Source organism: Monodelphis domestica, chromosome 1 (assembly GCF_027887165.1).
Source record: "Monodelphis domestica isolate mMonDom1 chromosome 1, mMonDom1.pri, whole genome shotgun sequence".
Classification (NCBI taxonomy): domain Eukaryota; kingdom Metazoa; phylum Chordata; class Mammalia; order Didelphimorphia; family Didelphidae; genus Monodelphis; species Monodelphis domestica.
Window position 1 is genome coordinate 567,352,160 of NC_077227.1, and position 21,220 is coordinate 567,373,379.

Below are 21,220 nucleotides of genomic sequence, written 5' to 3' on the forward strand. Positions count from 1 at the left end.
TCCTTTTCCCTGATCTCTGATCTCTGGGATATAGACCCACAGTGCACATAGTTTTATGGTCCTTTCACCCTGGTTCTATATTCTCTCTAGAATGGTTGCATCAGATCACAGTCCAACCAAAAGTGTATCAGAAATCCTGTTTTTCTTCATTCCTTCCAATATTTATTTGTTTCCTTTTTGTTCATATTAACCAATATGAGCAATGAGATATGATATCTCAGATTTGCATTTTTTATCAATATTGACTTGCAACATTTTTTCCTATATGACCATAGAGAATTTTAATTTCTTTTTCTGAGAAAGTACCTATGCATATCCTTTGACTATATGTCAATTGTAAAAAACATTAAATCTGTAAATGAGGAAGAAAAATGGAATCCCCAACTACTTAAGTCAGGGCTAGAGTATGGACTAGAATGGAGCTATGTGCCTCCTTTTTGATTTGACCAATCTTCCTTCATAAAGAGTTCTTTCCTTCAGCAATGTTTTGCTTGTTTCTCCTCCCCCAAAGAATCAATTTAGTATTTCACAAAGTTTTACTTCACTGCAGTATATATATATATATATATATATATATATATATATATATATATTTATGTAGAGATAGATAGATAGATAGATAGGTAGATAGATAGATAGATAGATAGATAGATAGATAGATAAATTGATAGATAGATAGAAAGATATAGATATAAATATATCTTTTCCCACATGGAAAATTCCACTTTTTAAGTAGTTCTTCTCTTGTTTGGATGTTTGTGCCCTTTTACCAATTGGACTATTCCATTGTTTAAGTTATTGATTTCTTCAGTATTTTCATATATCTCTTTTACCAAGTTATTGTCTTTTTTCATGATTTTTTCTGTATTGTTCTCATCACATTTCCCAATTTTTCTTCTGTCTCTCTGATTTTATTTTTAAGATTATTTTTAACTCCTCCACTAATTCTTATGGGGTTTGAAAGAAGTTAATATTTTGTTTGGAGGCTTTGGATGCAGCAATATTAACTTGTCTTCTGAGTTTGAGTCTACCCTTCCAGTTAGGAACTGATGCTTTCATTTGTGTGATGCTCACAGTGTATGAAATATTCTCCTTTTTCCTGACATGTTGTTTAAGAGTTCTTTTAAATATGCAGTGACCTCCTCTATTACAGGGTCTCTTATCCTTCTAGATTTTCTTCCTCCTGGACAAAAATGCCTCATTTATGTACCCAAATGAATACTAATCTAATAAGCTCCTTAGACTCAGTTAAATCTTATTTTCCCTTGCTGTTCTTTAGGCAAGTCTCAGTAATAAGTTCCACTGAACCAATCCTACATATATATATAAATATTTCCCAAAACTTTTTTGTTATTCATTCTAAATTTTACCTTTGACAGCATAAAGAAATACCAAAAAGAGCATCATATACATTATGTAGAGAGTCCTCGTGATGAATGATTGCTTAGAGCCTTGGAATTATAGATGACATTAAGGGAAAACAACTTAGCAGAAGATAAGACAAAATACAAATAAGACCAGAACGGGATAGAGGTAAATACCAATTTACCTCAGTTCGGCTAATATAAACTCTTAAATGTCTGAAACTGACTAAAGGAACATTCCCAGGAGCTTGGAGATTGGCCTTGGAAATTATTGAACATTAACAAACATTAAAGTTTAATATACAATTGATGAAAAAATTGTGAAGTTTTACAGTAACCCTTATCAAATATCCCATAATTTTTTTAAATCTGAAATGATTCTTTGTCAAGGGGACTCAATTCCCTCTGGAATGGTTTCAAGAGTACCAACTTGAATGTTGTGGCTATACTAGCTTCTTTCAGAGGCTGCTCTTTCTTATATAAATGTCTTAGGACCAAAGTTTGACATCCTAGAGGTGTTGAAGAATTTCTAAACCATGGTTCCTAGACGACCCATTGAAAAATCTCATCTATCCCCAAAGAATATATTGAAAGTCTATTGGAAAAGAGTAGATTGGTTCTCAGCCAGTTTAGGGACACAGATAATTTAAAAAATAAGTCCCTCAGGAGTAGATAAATTCAAGTGTCCCTGTGCCATCAGAACTTTTGTCATCATGGTTTCAATATGTCACGGATTGCCATAAGAAATTAGGTGAGATTTTCTGCAAGATTTTTGGAACTGTAGATGACAAATAAAGGCCAGCAAGTGACATAGAAAAAGTTTAGAAATTCAGAAATGCATTTACTATATGTATAGTGTTATATAACATCGACATATTTTATATTTTAATATCACCAATATATTAATCACCAACAGATACCACAATTTGTTCAGCCATTCCCCAATCAAAGGGCAACTAGTCATTTTACACTTTTTTTTGCCACCACAAACAGAGTGGCTATAAATATTTTTGTACAAGTATTTTCCCTATTATCACTTTAGGGTACAAACCCAGCAGTGGTATGGCTGGATCCAAGGGCAAGCATTCTTTTAAAACCCTTTGAACATAGTTCCAAGTTGACTTCCAAAAAGTTTGGATCAATTTCCAACTCAACCAGCAATGCATCAGTGTTCCATTTTCCCCCAACCCCTCCAACATTTATTGCTTTCCTTTGCTGTCATATAGACCATCTGCTAGGTGTGGGGTAGTACTTCAGAGTAGTTTTGATTTGCATTTCCCCAATTATGAGAGATTTAGAACACTTTTTCATATGCTTATTGATAGTTTTCATTCCTTTATCTGAAATCTGCCTATTCATGTCCCTTACCCATTTATCAAGTGGGGAATGACGTGATCTTTTGTACAATTGATTTAACTCCTTATGTATTTGAGAAATTAGACCTTTGTCAGTGGTTTTTGTTATAAAGACTTTTTCCCAATTTCTTGCTTCCATTTGCTTGCATTACAATAACTTTGTTTGTACAATAACTTTTAAATTGATTTTAATTTAAATTATTCATTTTATATTTTGTAATATTTTCTATCATTTGCTTGGTCTTAAATTCTTTCCTTTCCCATACATCTGACAGGTATACTATTCTATGTTTACCTAATTTATTTATGATTGCATTCCCTATATTTAAATCATTTACCCATTCTGAATTTATCATGGTATAGCATGTGAGATGTTGATCTAAATCAAATTTCTCCCATACTATTTTCCAATTCTCCTAGCAGTTTTTGTGAAATACTGGGTTCTTGTCCCAAAAGCTGGAATCTTTGGTTTTATTGTACACTATTTTGCTGAGTTCATTTACAAAGAGACAAATCTAATAATCCTGTCTCCTTTCTCTTAGCCAATACCATATTGTTTTAATGATCATTGCTTTATAGTACAATTTAAGATCTGGTACTGTTAGGCCCCCATCCTTAACAATTTTTCTTAAACTTTCTTGGTATTCTTAATATTCTGTTCTTCCAAATGAGCTGTGTTACAATTTTTTCTAATTCCATATAAAAAGCTTCTTGGCATTTTGATAGGTATGGCTCTGAATAAGTAAATTAATTTGGGTAGGATTGTAATTTTTATTATATCTGCTCATCCTACCCATTAGCAAGTAATGTTTTTCCAATTATTTAGATCTAGTTTTAATTGTGTGGAATTTGTTTGGTGTTTGTGTTCATATAATTCCTGTTTTTGCCTCACCACATAGATTCCTAAATATTTTATATTGTCTAGGGCAGTGTTGGGCAACCTTTTGAGCTTAGTGTGTCAAAATTCACTAAAAAGGTGAACATAACTCAGGTGGTATGTCACTTCGAGAAAAAAAAACATAATTTCACTATAGTTATGCTTTAAATTACAAATTGTTTAATTGTAGTATATAATGTATTTAATAAACCAAAAATTAATTATTTAACATACCTGCTTAGTGATCTCTTTGTTCATCTGTCAGTTGGGTTCTTTTGTTGGTCTTGATATTATTTAACTTGTGTGGGGTTCCGGGGAATTCTTTAACTAACCTGTCTATTGGTGACTTTTTTGTTGCTGAATTTCATTGGCTTAATCGTCAATTGAATGTTGGTATTTTGTACACTTCAAGCCCATGCAAGTGCTACTAACTTCATCTGTCAATCTGTTTCTTTTGTTTGTTTCTATATTTAACACTGAAGATAAGGTCTCTCAAAAGTACAAAGTGGGAAAAATTGTGAGTTAAGATGTTGGTATATTTTTCAGGGTGCTAAAAGTGTCTGGTAATCAATTCCAGGCCCTCCAAATTTCCTGTTCATAGTAGCACTCCTCTTGATTGTCCAAGTGGCATCTTTATGGATTCTCTAGCTTTGAATTCAAGTTGACAAACACCTGAGCCGAGATGCTGTCTTGAATGAACTTCTGCAAGTGCATCTCCATTCATCAATGTCCATCCATTGGAAACCATTTAATTCCAAACTACTATAGACTACTACATCAGGATACTTAATTGTTTTCATGGTTGGTTCTGGCTTCTAAATTGATTAAATCTATCACTGAACTTGCCAAGTAATGAGTCTAAAACATACTTGTACTTCATATGCAAGGGTCCCATTTCATTTTGTATAGCTGCACTGGCCTTCTCAAAATTACTGTCTTAATCAAGGAAAATACTTTTAAGTTTTGTTTTCTACTTCTCACTTGAAAATTTTAAGTTCATTTTCAAAAACTTTTATGCATCCAAACATAACATCAATACTTTTGCCAAAACCTTGTAACTTATGTTCAGTTCATTAATATGAACAGAGAGATCTGTAAAAAAAAAACATCAGGGTATTGACCACTTATCATCATTGCACTGAAGAAAGTTTCCCAGATCCTTATCCTCAAAAATACCTTAATTTCTTCAAAGCACTCCACAAAGTACTCAAGAACTTTGCCTTGGTTCACCAATCTTACATTATTGTACATTAGCAGTCAACTGTAAGTTGAATCAACCTCCAATAGGGAAAATTCTTGCTTGTGAAAGGGGAGAGCAGCTCTTAAATTAACTATTTTTGTAACCAAGTCTGTGAATCCTGCCTTAGCACACAAAGCTGCCTAATGGATAATACAATGAAAAAACACAATCTGATGTCCAATAGGTTCTGTAAACAATTTGACAAAGCCGACTATTTTCTCCACCATGTTTGGTGCCCTATCTATCGATGCTTAGGTCACAGAATGCTTGTATAACAACCTTATGTATTTTGCTTCATGATATACTTCTTGGTTTTGATACTAACTTCATCAACTCTTCTCTCATTATGAACCCTCAGAATATCGACCAACAATGGCCAACTGAATATGTGATGTGACATCAGTAGTTTCCTCAAGAGAGATCAAAAATTATTTGGAATTACTTATGACATAAGTTTTATGTCTCTCTTTAATTGATGTTGTACATTTGTGTTCATTATCATTATTTGGTCTTTTATGATATTTCTACTGGATGGCATCTCAGATATTCTCTTAATAATTGCATCTTTATTCTGCATATTGTGAAATAGAACTGGTGCACATCTTAGGAGAGTTTCTTTAATAAATTCTCTCTCATTGAGTGCTTTTCCATGCTGAGCTATGGAGTGAGCAATGCTCAGACCTGTAGATGTTAAATTTGAAGAGCCTTTTACAAATTTAACGATGGAATTAGATTGGCTTTTATAAAGGTGTAGATGCCTGGAAATGCATTCCGTCCTTTCGTACTCACTTTTATTCAAGAGCTGGGAATGATTAATTTCAAAATGTCTATTTATATTCAACATCTGCTTACTATCATTTCAGTACATACAACACAAAATGATCTGCCATTTTTTCCCTTTAATGCTATACATCTCGGTGCATGTCTCTTGAAAGATTGGCTACTGCTCTTTCTACTTCCTTCACTTAACCTTTTTTTTTTATTTTTTTTTGGGTTCTCCATCAGTGGGGCAGTGAAAGAAGATACAGTTATAGATAGCCTGTTAGTCCTCCAGGCAATTAGAGGTTAACTAGCCTAACTGACCACAAGATGGCACATGTAACTGTCTTTAAGAAAGGGCAGGGTTAATAAGAAGAAATGGGGGTTAATAAGGATACCACACCACAGTAGTAATAGTGGTGAAATGGAGTCTGCACTATGCTGCAAAACAGTGTTCCTTATGTAAACTAAGATGGCTGCCTCTATTTCTAATTTTGGGAAATGACACCCATAGCACAGGCCCTCACCTCTCCTAGCCTCCACCTCACTTATCTCAGTAATGATGGTCAATTAGAAACCCATGACACCCCAGAGCAGAAGATTGGATGATGGTTGCTATGGTCATGTGGTTGCTGGTAATGGTGATCAGAGGTCCCCCAGAGATGCTTCCCCTGTGGCATTCCACTGCTCCCTGCTTTGCCAGCTGGAAGTGAGTTCAAAGATCCCCTAACGACCTAACCAGAATTCCCAGCACTAGATACTTTGTACCGGAGTTATGATGTTTTGGCCTCCAGGCCTCCAGCGCAGAGTGTCTACACTACACTACAGCAAATGTTGTATCCCTGGCTACTGCACCTGGCCGTGTCTTATTGAAAATGGTGATGTGTCATGGGTTCACCATCAAGGGTCTAGGATGATTTTAAAAGGAATTTCTCTTTCTAACTCTTGCTGGTGAGTTCTGTTGTAAATATATAGAAATAATGATGTCAAATGTGGGCTTATTTTGTATCTTACAACTTTGCTAAAGTTGTTGATTTTTTCCACTAGCTTTTTAACTGATTTTCAGGCATTCATTAAGTATACTATCTTATCATCTGTAAAGAGTAATAGTTTAGTCTCCTCATTGTCTACTTCAATGCCTTCAATTCCTTTTTTCTTCTCTAATTGCTACTACTAGTATTTCTAGTACAATGTTAAATAAAAGAGGTGATAATGGGCATCCTTGCTTCACTCTGGATTTTATTGGTAAAGCTTCTAACATCACTATTGCAAATCATGTTTGATTAATGTTTTAAATATATACTGTTTATTATTTTTAGGAAAGTTCCTTTTATTCCTATACTTGCTAAAGTTTTCCATAGGAATGGATGTTGTAATTTTCGATGTTTTTTTTTTCTGCATCTGTTGAGATAATCATGTGATTTTCTGTTGGTTTGGTTATTGATATGGTCAATTATGTTGATGTTTTTCCTAGTATTAAATCATCAATGCATTCTCAGTATAAATCCCATCTGATCATAATGAATAATCCTCATTAGACCTTGCTGGAGTCTTTTTGCTAGTATTCTATTTAAGATTTTTGCATCTGTGCTCATTAAAGAGATTGTTCTATAGTTTTCTTTCCCTGTTTTCCATTCCCCTTGCTTTGGAATCAGTAACATATTTGTCTCATAAAAATAATTTGGTAAAACTCCTTCTTTCCTATTTTGTCAAATACTTTGTATAATATTGAGATTAGTTGTCCTTTGATATTTGATATAATTCACTTGTGAATCCATCTGGACCTGGGGATATTTTCTTAGGGACTTCTTTGATGGCTTGTCTAATTCCTTTCTGAGATGGGATTATTTAAGGATTCAATTTCCTCTTTTGTTAATTTAGGCAATTTATATTTTTGTAAATACCCACCCATTTCCCCTACATTGCCATATTTATCACCATATAATTGGGCAAAATAACTCTTAATAATTACCTCAGTTTCCTCCTCATTAAAGGTGAGGTCACAGTTTTTATCTTTGATACCTTTAATTTAATTTTCTTCTTTTTTAATTAAATTAACCAGTACTTTATCTATATTATTTGATTTTACAACGTCTTACTTATTAGTTTAATAATTCTTTTACTTTCAATGTTATTAATTTAATCTGTGATTTTTAGGATTTTCAATTTAGTTTTTATCTGTGAACTTTTAATTTGTCCTCTTTATAGTTTTTTTTTTTTTTTAAGTTTTATGCCCAATTCATTGATGTCTTTCCTCTCTGATTTGCTGATATATGTACTCAGGGAAATAAATTTCCCCCTAGGTAGTGATTTCACTGAATGCCACAGATTTTGATTTGTAGTTTCCTCAATGTCATTTTCTTTAATGAAATCAGTAATTGTTTTTGAATTTGTTTTTTAATCCACCAATTTAAAAAAAATTAAACCTTACCTTTTGTCTTGGAGTCAGTATTGTATATTGGCTCCAAGGCAGTAGAGTGGAAAGGGTTAGGTAATGGGGGTCAAGTGACTTGCCCAGGGTCACACAGCTAGGAAGTGTCTGAGGCCAGATTTGAACACAGGACCCCCTTTCTCCAGGCCTAGCTCTCAAGCCACTAAGCCACCCAGCTGCCCCCTAACTCAAGAATATTGACAAATTAGATTATTTAGATTCCAGTTAATTTTATATCTTCCTTTTTATAAGCCCTTATTGATTATAATTTTTATTGCATTATGCTCTGTAAAATTGTTTAATATTTCTGCTTTAATATATTTGCTTATAATGCTTTTATGTCCCTAGTGTATTGTCAATCTCTGTATATGCCATGTACTGATGAAAAGAAGGTATATTCCTATGTATTACTATGTTGTCTTCAGATACCTATTAGCTCTATTTTATCTAACTTTTCATTTCTCTAACTTCTTTCTTATTTATTTTATGGATTGATTTATCTACTTGTGACAGGGGAACTGTGTAGAAGCCCATGAAGAATGAATGGAATAATTTTAAGAAGAATTATGAAATCAAATGAGAGAGAGGATAAAAAGAAATGAGAGTGATGCAAGAATATTGAGAAATAAGAGGCAAAAACTCCAGAAAAGAGATGAAAAGCACTAATAAACATATTTTTTCAAATATATGAGGTTTGATTATCATATGGTGAAAATGAAAATTTGAAGATTTTTATGAAAATTTTAAGTTCCTTGTTGTGCTTATTCCTTTTGAAAGCTACGTGTCTAAAGCTTTTCTTCCTGATTGCCTCTTTTTTTATGAACAATTTTGATGGAGAATAAGGTGAGGGGTTTGTTCTTTTTTTAGTATGTAGGGAGGAATTAATAGGTTTGTTTTTTTCCTTTTTGATCAAGGTATGGTTTTCTCAATGTAGAGATGTTCTAGTGAGAGGATACCTCTAACAATATCTTAGACATCTTGCAGCTTATATTAGCCTTTTTAATATTTTGTTTTCCAGCTTTCCATGAAAAACAATTTTTAATGTTTAAAAATTATGAATAACAAGTTCATTTAAATGTCCCTTCCTCACCTCCCTCACTCTTTACTACTTTTCCTCATTCCCCAAGATGGTAAGTAATTTGATAGAGATTCTAGATGTGACATTATTTAAAATATTTTTCCATATTAGTCATTTTGTAGGAAATTTTAAACAGAAAAGGAAGAACAAGAAAAAAAGTGAAATATAGAATGTTTTGGTCTGCATGCAGACTCCATCAACTCTTTCTAAAGGAAGCTGGCATTTTTCATCATTAGTCTCTAGGATTGTTCTGGATCAGTGTATTGCTAAGAAAAAATAGGTCATGCTCAGTTGTTCATCATATATCATTGCTGTTGCTATTATAATACTCTTTTGGTTCTGCCTATTGCATCTTTTTTTCCTGAAATCTTCCTACTCTTCATTTCTAATGGCACAATTGTATTCTAGATCATAGTAATCAACCACAGTCCACAAACTACTACTTCATCTCCTGGTAGATAATTAAGACTTGCTTGCATAATGAGAGGAGGAGTAGATGCTAGAAATGTCTGTATAGGAGTACCTAATTCTATTGTGATTGGAAGATATTGTGGGTTTTTTTGCAACTGGAAGGTTTGTGGTAACCCTGTGTCCTGCAAGTATATCAGTACCATTTGGTATAACAGAAAGTGCTTACATCACATCTGTTACATTTTGTGAAGTCAGACAATGTTTTAATCTTTTTTCCTCGTTATATCAAGTTTCATTGATGTCACAATTGTAATTGTTATCAGTTGCTTGAAGCATACTACTATTAAATAGAGGTTTTAATTGATGAATGTTATTTATGCTCTGTCTTCTTCACCTACTGGCCATTCCATCCTGTCTCTATTTCTCCTATGATCTCTCTATTGAAAAAAACCTGGTAATGTTGAAATTAAGCCAATTAAGAACCCTAGAAGCATATCTAAATGTTCAGGTGTAAAGAAGATTCAATAAATGCAGCAACCTTCATTCTTGTTTTTTTAATGAATTGTCATAGTTAGGGAGAGCCATAAATATGGAGCCGAGACACTCCTCCATTAAAAATAATGCAAGTTCCTGAAGAGTTGAAAGATAGCATTTTAGCAAGAAATTATTTTAATTAAGATATATACATTTTACACACAATTCTGTTGACTTGGACTACAACATAGTATAAAACTAACTTTTATATGCATTGGGATACCAAAAAATTCCTAACTTCCTTTAAGATATTTGCTTTGTTTTGGCATTCTGGAAAAACAACCTGCAATACCTCCCAGTATCATTGGTATTGGTCTCCCTTCAAGCCACCTTTTGAAAGACTCAGGTTAATAATGATAACCTACAGGGGCCAAACATTATTACAACAATAACTCACACTCCCTAAACCACTAATGCTATGAATGGGTCCTAAAGATAATCTAGACTAAACTTCACTCTAAAAACTTCACTTTACAGGTGCAGTGCCTTAAAGTGCTTCCATAGGTTCTAATCTGGTAAGAAACCATTAAGCTCAGCTGAAAGGAGTCAGCCAAAAATTTTTCTCCCTCTTCAAATATTCCTAAAATATGTTGCTGCCTCCTTTAACCACCACCTCTACTTTCACATTTTCTTATATATAAGTCCATATCTAATATATCCTCATCCTGTTCACAACATCATATTACATTAGAGTGAAAGTGGGAAAAATACTGGGTAGCAGTATGACAGAAACTAGGCACTTACCAGTATCTCATAATATATGCCAGAAAAATGTCAAAGTGCATACTTGATCTAGTAATAAAGCATGACACCATAAATAACTTCTGAGAACATAGAAACCATTACCTATTAGAGACATGGATAAGTGAAGAAGTAATGTAGAAGATTTTATTACATTAAATTAAAAATGGTTTGAACAAATACAATGCAACCAAGGTTAGAGGGGAAACAAGAATTTGTGGGGGGAGATTTATACCAAGTGTTGCTGACAAAGTCCTTATTTCTCAAATATATAGAGAAAAGAGTTGAATTCATAAGAATTTATATCATTGTCAACTGAAAAAGAGTCACAGCGAATGAACAGGTAGTTCTCAGAATAAGAAATTAAAACTATCTATGCTTCTATGAAGAAACTGCTCTTCATCAATATTAATTACAGAAATGCAAATTAAAACAACTTTGAGATACTACTTCATAACTATCAGCTCAGTTAACATAAGCAAAAGGGAAAATGATAAATGTTGGAGGGGATGTGGAAAAACTAGAATACTAATACACTGTTGGTGGAACTGTGAACTGATACAAACATTCTCGAGAGCAATATGGAAAGAGGCTCAAAGGGTCATAAAACTATGCAAACCCTCTGACCCAGTAATACCGCTTCAGGTCTATATCTCAAAGAGATCAGAGAAAAGGATAAATTGATTCAGAGTGAACTGAGCAGAAGCAAAACAATATAAGAAGTAAGATATATTTTACAGTGATCAGCTGTGAATGAGTAAACCATTATCAGCAAAGCAAATTTCCAAATTTCCACATGATGAAAAATGTTATTGACAGAGAAGAAACTGTTGGAGTCTGATTGCCCATCAAAAGCATGGCATTTTTTACTTTGTTTCATTTGTGGCCTTTTATTGAATGTGTGATATGTGTTTCTTTAGGACATGAGCAATATAGAAATATGTATTGCATGACAGTAATGGTTTAAAATATATCAGATTATTTACTGTCTCATGAAGGGTGGAGAAATGAAGGAAAGAGAGCATCTGAATACCAGATGCTACATGACAATTGTTAAAACCTGTTTCTTAGGTTTTTATGTATTTTGTCATCTTCACATGAGGATAATTTTATCATCTGCCAATGTTTATAAATTTTAATGATTTTTCCACTCTTTGTTTAGCTACCTCTCTTGGTGCTATGTCACATACAGGAGAAGAAAGAGGACATCTTCATTTTCTCCCTATAATTATAGGAAAAGTTCAAGGATTTTTCTCTAAGAGCCAATAACTTTTGTTGCTAGACATGTAGCTATTTCCTATTTAAAATGATTTTTGAAACCTTATACTTTTAGACATTGATACATTTTAAATCTTCTCAAGGTTTTTTCTGTATCTTAATCACCTACGTATGGATCTTTCTGCCTAAAGACTAGGGTGGAGCTCCAAGACAAGGCCATCAAGGATGTGCATGATTGGATCAAATATACAGCAGGACCAAAAAGTTGAGTTTAAGTCTAGGGCTAGAATATGATCACAGTGAAATCAAAAGCTTATGACCAAGCCTGAGGCAAGATATTAAGACATCAGCATCACAAGAGTCAAATGAATTAGCAGCGGTAGATGGCTCCCAGAGCTCTCAACCCCCAGACCAAGAAAATAAGCTAAGAATAACATCAAACAAGGACTGAAGTTTAAAAGAGCACCCCAACTTCTCCCCCCCAAAAAAAGAGCGTAACTACAATTAGATAGTATAAAGAAGCTAAAAACAATAAAGAAAGCTCACAGTAGAGAATTTTTATAGAGAAAAAGAGCAAGGCACAGACACAGAAAGGGAGAGTGAAAGCAAAGGAAATACATGCAAAGTCCAAAAGAAAAATATGGGTTGTACATAAATTCTCGAAGAGCTCAAAGAAGACTCCAAAAACCAGTTAATAGAATCAGAGAGAAAGTGGGGAAGAGAAATGAAACTGATGCAAGAAGAAAGGAAAGTGATGTAAGGAGAAATGAAAGAAATGAGCCAATTGAAAACAGAGACAAAAAACAGAGAGGAAAACCAGATCTTAAGAATCAAAACTGACTCACTTGAAACTAAGGATTTCAATAGATATAAAGAAGTGATAAAGTAGAATCAAAGGAATGTAAAAACAGAATAAAACATAAAATATTGAAAAAAGAACTGACCTAGAAAATATAACTAGGAGAGACAATTTGAAAATTATTAGAATACCTGAAAGGCATGACCAAGAAAAAAAACTTTACATATCATATTAAAAGAAATTATCATATATAATTTCACAGAGATCCTCAAACAAAAAAAAAATTGAAATTGAAAGAATTCACAAATAACCTCTAGAAAGAAATTGTCAAATGACAACTTCCAGGAATATAAATAGGTAAATTCAAGAGTCAAAAAAACAAGGAAAATTACATCAAGCAGCCAGAAAGAAACAATTCAAATATCATGGAGCTACAGTCAGTATCACACAGGACCTGGCAGTTTCTACATTAAAGGATCAAAAGGCATGGGATATAATATTCTCGAAGGCAAAAGATTTGGATTTACAAAACTGAAAACCTATCCAGGAAAACTGAGTATATTCTTTCAAGAAAAAAAAACAGGCATTCAATAAGATAGAAGATATCTAAGCATTCCTGAGGAATAAGCCAGAATTTAAAAAATTGCAGTTAAAATATGAGACATAAGACAAGCCTAAAATAGTAAACAAGAAAGAGCAAATTGAAGGAACTCATGAAAGTCAAAATGTTTATGTCTACATGGAAAGAGAATTTCTGTAATTCTCAAAACTTACTCTTAATAGTAGGGAAGAAGGAAAAAAATTATTCAGAAAGAGGTTGGAGAAGTAAGCTTATTATGATGAGATGATGTATATGATGATATAGGTTGATGTGATGTATATATAAATGTGATAATATGAAATGATAAATATATATGATGTGATGTTTGCGCATATGAATGACTTGGGAAAAATAAATCTAGGACTGAAAGAGAGGTTGCACTGAGAGAAAAAAAAGAGAGAAATAGAATTGGGTTAATTCTATATCATAAAGAAGCATGAAAAATCATTATAGAGACAAGAGGAGAGGATAAGTGTGCTGTTGAGCAATGTTTAAACTTTACTCTCATCTTAACTGATTCAGAGAGCAAAAAACAAGTCCTTCTCTAATGAGTGGGGTATAGAATTCTCTCTTGCCCTACAGAGAAATTGAAGGGAAATATGGAAAATGGAAAAATAAGGTAATTAGAGGGAGGGATAACTGGGGCAGGGTGTGACAAAAAGTAAAATACAGATGAGGAGGAACATTGAGAAAGGGAATAGAGGAGAATGAAAAAGGGAAAATAGGATGAAGGGCAATACAATGATAGTAATAATGATGCTGAATGGGAATGGGATGAACTCATCCGTTAATATGGAACAGATAGTAGTTTGGATTAAAAAACATATTCCTACTATATGTTGTTGACAAGAAACATATATGACACAGGGTGACACACACAGATTCAGAGTAAAAGCCTAGAGCAGAATATATTATACATTATCCAAAGTAAAAAAAAAAAAAGCAGTAGAAGCAATCATGATAGCAGACAAAGCCAAAGTAGAAATTGATCTTATTAAAAGAGGTGAGGAAGGAAATTACATTTTTTCTAAAATTTACTATAAACAAGGAAGTATTATCATAACTAAGCATTTATGCCCCGAAATGAATAACATCTAGATTTCTAAAGGAGAAATTAAAGGACATTGTGAAGGAAATAGATAGTAAGATCATATCAGTGGGGAATCTCCATTCCCTTCAGAACTAGATAAATTTAACAAAAAAATAAATAAGAAAGAACAAATGGAAGTGAATGAAATGTTAGGAAAATTAGAATTAATAGATATCTGGGGGAAATTGAACAAAGATAAAGAAGAATATATCTTCTTCTCAGCAATACATTATATAAGCACAAAATCAACCATATACTAGGGTATAACAATAATGCAAACAAATGCAGAAAAGCAGAAATAATAAATGCAACTTTTCCAGGTCATAATGTAATAAAAAATTATAATAAATAAAGGTGCATGGGATGGCAAATTTAAAATTAATGAGAAAGTAAATAATCTAATTTTATAAAACTAGTTGGGTCAAAACAATTAGAGACTTCATTAAAGGGAATGAAACTGAGAAGACCACATATAAAAATCTATGGGATACAGGCAAAGCAGTACTCAGAGGAAAATTTATATCTCTGAGTCTCTATATGAACAAAATGGAGAGGGTAGAGATCAATTAATTTGACTTACAACTTAAAAAAATTAGAAAAAGAACAAATGAAAAATCCCCAGATAAAAGTAAATTGGAAATCCTAAAAATTAAAGGAGAAAATAAAAGTAATAGAATTATGAAAATATTAAATAAGACTATAGCGTGGTTCCTACTTAGAAAAAACAAATGAAATAGATAAAATACAGGTTAATCTAATAAAAAAGAAAGAAGAGAAATACATTAACAGTATCAAAGATGAAAAAGGGCAATCTTATCTCTAAAAAAGAGGAAATTAAGTATTGATTAAGAACTATTTTGAATAATTCTATGGCAATAAATATAACAATCTAGGGGAAATCGGTGAATATTTACAAAAATATCATTTGCCTAGATTAACAAAAGAGGAAATAGAATGCTTAAATAATACCATCTTAGAGAAAGAAATTAAACAAGTCATCAAGGAACTTCCTAGGGAAAAATTCCCAGGAACAGATGGATTTACAAGTGAATTCTATTAAACATTTAAAGAACAACTAATAACAATACTATACAAAGTATTTGACAAAATAATCAAATAAGGAATTTTAACAAATTCTTTTTAGGACACAAATATGGTACTGTTTCCAAATCCAGGCAGACCAAAAATAGAGAAAGTAAAATACAGACCTAACTCCTTAATGAACATAAATGCAAAAATCTTAAATAAAATGGTAGCAAAAAGTCTACAGTAAATTGTCACAAAGATTATCACTGTAACCAGGTTGTATTTATACCAGGAATGCAAGGATGGTTTAATAATAGGAAATCCATCCATGTAATTGACTATATCAAAAATCAAATCATCACTAATCACACAATTATCACAATGAATGCAGAAAAAACCTTAGACAAAATATAACACATAGTCATATTAAAAATACTAACAAGTATAGGAATGAAAGGGATGTTTCTCAAAGAAATAAGTAGTATATATCTAAAACCACCAGCAAGTACCATCTGCAATGAGAACAATTTAGAAGCCTTCCCAATGAGATCAGGCACAAAGCAAGGATGCCTATTATCACCTCTATTATTTAATATTGAACTAGAAAGCCTATTGGTGGCAATTAGAGGACAAAAAGAAATTGAATATTTAGGAATCTATCTACCATGACAAATAGGAATTATATGAGCACAACTAAAAAACACTTGTCACAAAATTAAAACTCTATCTAACTATTTGGAAAAACATTAATTGATCATGAATAGAAAGAACTAATATAATAAAAATGATGACTCTACAAAAATTAATTTAATTATTTTGTGCCATAATTATTAAACTACCAAATATTTCTTTCAATAGAATTAGAAAAACTTATAACAAAGTTCATCTGGAAGAACAAATGATGAATAATACCAAAGGAAAACATGAAAAAAAATGTGAAGACTTGAGACCTAACAGATCTTAAATTGTACTATAAAGCAGTGTTCATCAAAATAATATGGTACTGGCTAAGAGACAGAATAGTGGATCAATAGAATAGAGTAGGGTTAAATGACCTCAGGGAGCTAGTGTTCAATGAGTCTACCCATTCTGGATTATAGGACAAGAACTCACTATTTGAAAAAAACTGTTGGGAAATTTGGAAAACAGTATGGAATGAATCAGGTTTAAATCAACACCTCACACTCTATCCCATGATAAATTCAAAATGGGTAAATGACTTAAATATAAGGAATGCAATCATAAGTAAATTAGGTGACCAGAATAGTATGCCTGTCAGATGTGTAGGATCTTAGACCAAGCAAGAGATAGAGAAAATTCCAGAATGTAAAATGAATGATTTTGATTACATCAAATTAAAAAGCATCTGTATAAGCAAAACTAATGTAACCAAAATTAGAAGAAAAGCAACAAATTTGGGGGAAAATCCTTATAACAAAAATTCGATTAAGGTTTAATTTCCCAATATGTAAGGGATTAAGTCAAAATTTACCAAAAAACAAGCCTTTTCCCAATTGACAAATGTTCAAGGGATATGAATAAGCAGTTCTCAGATGGAAAAATCAAAACTAGCAATAAGGACTTGAAAAATTGTTCTAAATCCCTCCTGATTAGAGAAATGCAAATAAAAACAACTATGAGATACCACCTCACACCAACCAGACTGGCCAGTATGACAGCCAAGGACCGTAAAAATTGTTGGAGGGGATGTGGCACAATTGGGACACTAATGTATTGCTGGTGAGTTATGATTTAATCCAGTCATTCTGGAGGGCAATTTGGAATTATGTGCAAAGGGCTTTGAAAAACAGCCTGCCCTTAGTCCAGCCATAACATTTCTGGGTTTGTTCCCCAAAAAGATAATGAGGAAAAATACCTGTACAAAAATATTTAGAGCTCCACTCTTTGTGGTGACAAAATTTTTGAAAATGAGGGTTTGCCCTTCAATTGGGGAAAGGCTGAAAAAATTGTGGTATCTGATGGTAAGGGAATACTATTGTGCTGAACGGAATTATGAATTGAGGAATTCCATGTAAACTAGAAAGACCTCCAAGAATTGATGCAGAGTGAAAGAAGCAGAACCAGGAGAACATTGTACACAAAAACTGATACTGGCACAATCGAATGTAATAGACTTTTCTGCTAGCAGCAATGCAATGATCCAGGAAAATCCAGAGAAATTCATCAAAAGAATACTATCAACCTGTATAGAAGAACTGTAGAAATACAGAAGAGAAACAAATGACCTATCACTTATTTGTATGGTTATACAATAGGGATATTGGTGTTAAAAGATTACTCCATTACAAATATGAATAGTATATAAATGTGGAGTTGGAGAATAACTGCTATATATGAGAATACATGTATAAATAGTCACTTTGCAAGTTTTTTTTTTTAAATCTTGTATTGATGTTGACAAATATTGTATTTTTCCCTCTGCTTTTTCCTACCTGATTTAGCTATCAAGCTCTCCTAATTTTTTGCTCTTTTGGTACATTTTAATATGAAGGTGACCAGGGAATTTGAAAACTTTGCATCTATGTTCATTAATTAAATCACTATAATTTTTTTCCTGTTTTTCCTATTTTGGGTTTAGGTTATCGGTACTGGAGTTTTCTTGGACTCTTTCTTTACCTATTTTCCAATAATTTATATGAGATTGAAATTAGTTGATCATGACCTGGTGGATTTTTGTTTAAAAAGTTTATTTATGGCCTGTGCAATTTATTTTTCTAAGATAGGTTGATATTAATTTTATATCTTCTCCCCTCTTAGTTTAAGCAGTTTCTATTTTTGTAGTCATTCTTCCATCATGCTTTCATTAAAATTGTTGACATGTGCTTTGGCAGAATAGTTCTGAATAACTGCTTTGATTTTATATTGATTAGTGGTATATTCACCCTTTTAATTCTTGATGTTACTGATGTCTTTTTCTTCTGTTTTTTAAACTATATTAATCAATAATTGATCTATTTTCTGGATTTTTCATTAAACTAAATCCTTTTTCTATTTATTAATTAATTCAATATTTTGATATAAATTGTATTAATCTCACATGTAGATTTCATGATTACTTATTTGGTATTTTATTGGAGATTTTCGTTTCATTTTTTCCTTGTTTGTTCATTGCACACTAAATTCATTGACCTCATCTTTGTGTATGTTGATTGTAAGTATTTAGAGATTAAAAATTTTCACCTAATTTTTTATTTTTAGCAATCCATATTTTTGGTATGTTTTTTCATTATTATTATTTTCTATATAGTTAAATGGCTTGTTCTTTAACTGACTCATTCTTGAAGATTAGATTACTTACTCTTCAATTGATACTTTATCTGTGTTATTACTGTCCCTTATTAAACATGATTTATTGTGTCGTGATTTGAATTTGATGAATTAAGTATTTCTGCTTAAATACATTTAACAAAACTTTTTATTGTTATAATATATGATGAATTTTCTAAGATTATATTAATCTCCTTGAATGTATACAGATGGAAATTAAAAGTATAATGAAGTCAAAGAGATTAATAGAAAGTTAGATCTGCTTATCTAGAGAGAATAGAATGGGAATTTAAAAAAATACCATTTTCTCATTGGTACTTGGTACCTGCGCAAAATTCACCATATGTTAGGGTGTTAAACACTTTAGTTAAATGAATAAAAGAAGAAATACTAAATTCAAGTTCAGGATATAATGTGTATATATGCAATATACTTAGAGACAAAAGAGACCTTCATTTCACTCATAAAGAAACTGAGAATCAGAACCAATAAGTGGTTTGCCTGAAAGTCACATAGTTATTAGAAGAGCCAGTATTAAAACCCATCATCTAATTCACATCCATCTACCTTTCCCTGATTTACTGCATAATATTTATATACTACTATGAACAAAGTTCCCTATCATAATATATAATAAATAAATATGTATCTATTTGTATATTTATATGTATACATATAGTCAGTGATAAAATTATATTACAAGAATCCTTCATCCATATTGTACCTTAGGTATTTGTCTACCTGGGCTATGCAGACATCTTTGTGTCTGGTAATGACAATAAAACAAGCTTCGGGAATTATAGGATGCCAGATGAGGCATAACACCAGAGGAGGATACCTGGAGTACATGGATATGAGAGAAGTCAGGGGAGTTATTTGGAGTTAGTTCATAAACAGCAAAAGAGTTAAAAATAATTGGTGATACAGACATAACCACATAAAGAAGAGCAACTGAAGCTAAAATAAGCAACTAAAAGACAGTTTAGATAGCAAGAATAAAGGAAGACTAAGTAAAAAGTCCAAATCCAGACAATATTATTTACTATATCTATTATTATGATTCACTGTTATAAATGGAGAAAAACGGTGACCATATTTGTTTTGTATCAATGTTTTAGCTAATCATACCTTACAATCTCATAAAATGACTTATTAAAAGTATATATCAGGTAATGGAGGCATTCAATTCAAATCCACTCAATAACTATTTTGATGCAACTAGTTCATCCAAGTCATTATTCAGATACCTCTTAGAGACAAATATTGATATTTTTATGACAAAGTCATTAATTTCATTGATAATAATTTTCCTATAAATATAAGCATAGAAATATTTCCTGATTTTGTGTGAAGTCTATAACAAGTTCTATGGCCAGAAGACTTTCCATTATGAGTAGACTCATGAAGAGAATCTCTGAATTTAGCTACTTTATTCCTCATGCATCGGGCATAAAATTAGTAGTCAAAGCAGTCTTTTTAATATCCCAGTAAATAGCTGCATGTAATATATAGAATGGAATAATTTTAAGTTACAAAAATAAAAATATACATTTACCTGAAGATTTTTATATTGATTATGTATATTGATGATTTTTAATTGATAAATTTTTGATAATTTTAGAACTCACCAAGACGATACTATTTTTCTACATTTCTTAAATAAAAATGATTAAAAATTCTAAAAAATGCTGAAAATGAGATCTGTCATAATGGAAAATCTTCTGGCTATCATAATTGTTATGGACATCACACAAAAACATAAAAGATTTCTACGTCATAACTAAGGATCTTATAGAAGTGTATGAGGCACTGAGATAATTGACTTGACTAATGTCACCCAAACATTTCAGTCAGAAGCAACACTAGAACCCAGAACTTCCAGACCCTGAGCCTGACTCTCAGGCCACATTATTGCAGCTATAACTATATTTCAGAATAAATGTAAATGCCAGAAGAGAAATCCTGGGAGGCATAGTATTTTTATTTCCAATAAATAGTAACATTAATTCCAATTAATAACCAATAATGATTACCTATTCCTTACCAGAAATCCAGAAAATTCGGTCAATCAGATCAGAGGAGCTATAGTAAGCAGAACACCTAGTTCTCTATCTTTGGACACAAATAACATTCCCACAAGTACACACAGAGAACCAGATTTATATTTTCAGAAGGTGGAGTCTTGGCAGAGAAACCGATGGGCATAAAAAACAAAAACATTCTGAAAACAGTCCTTCTGAGCCAAGAAATGTAACCAAGTTTAACCCCAGATGCAATGATTGAGTACTAAGTTTTTTTTTGTTGTTTTTTGTTTTTATTAAAAAGACTGATCAGAAACAAAGACAGGATTTGGCAAGATGATGTGTTCTTCTCATAATGTATTTTGGTCTCTTATATGTGCTGATATT

The 21,220-nt window shown here is 32.1% G+C and overlaps 1 long non-coding RNA gene across 1 annotated transcript in view; it reads right to left on the minus strand.

Annotated features, from left to right (window-relative positions):
• The window catches only part of LOC130456527 (uncharacterized), a 29,772-nt gene extending 8,834 nt beyond the window's left edge, over positions 1-20,938 (minus strand). The window contains exon 1 of the long non-coding RNA XR_008915529.1: positions 20,857-20,938. This is a non-coding gene — a long non-coding RNA (uncharacterized LOC130456527). The remainder of the gene's footprint in view (positions 1-20,856) is intronic.
• Positions 20,939-21,220: the final 282 nt, after the last annotated feature.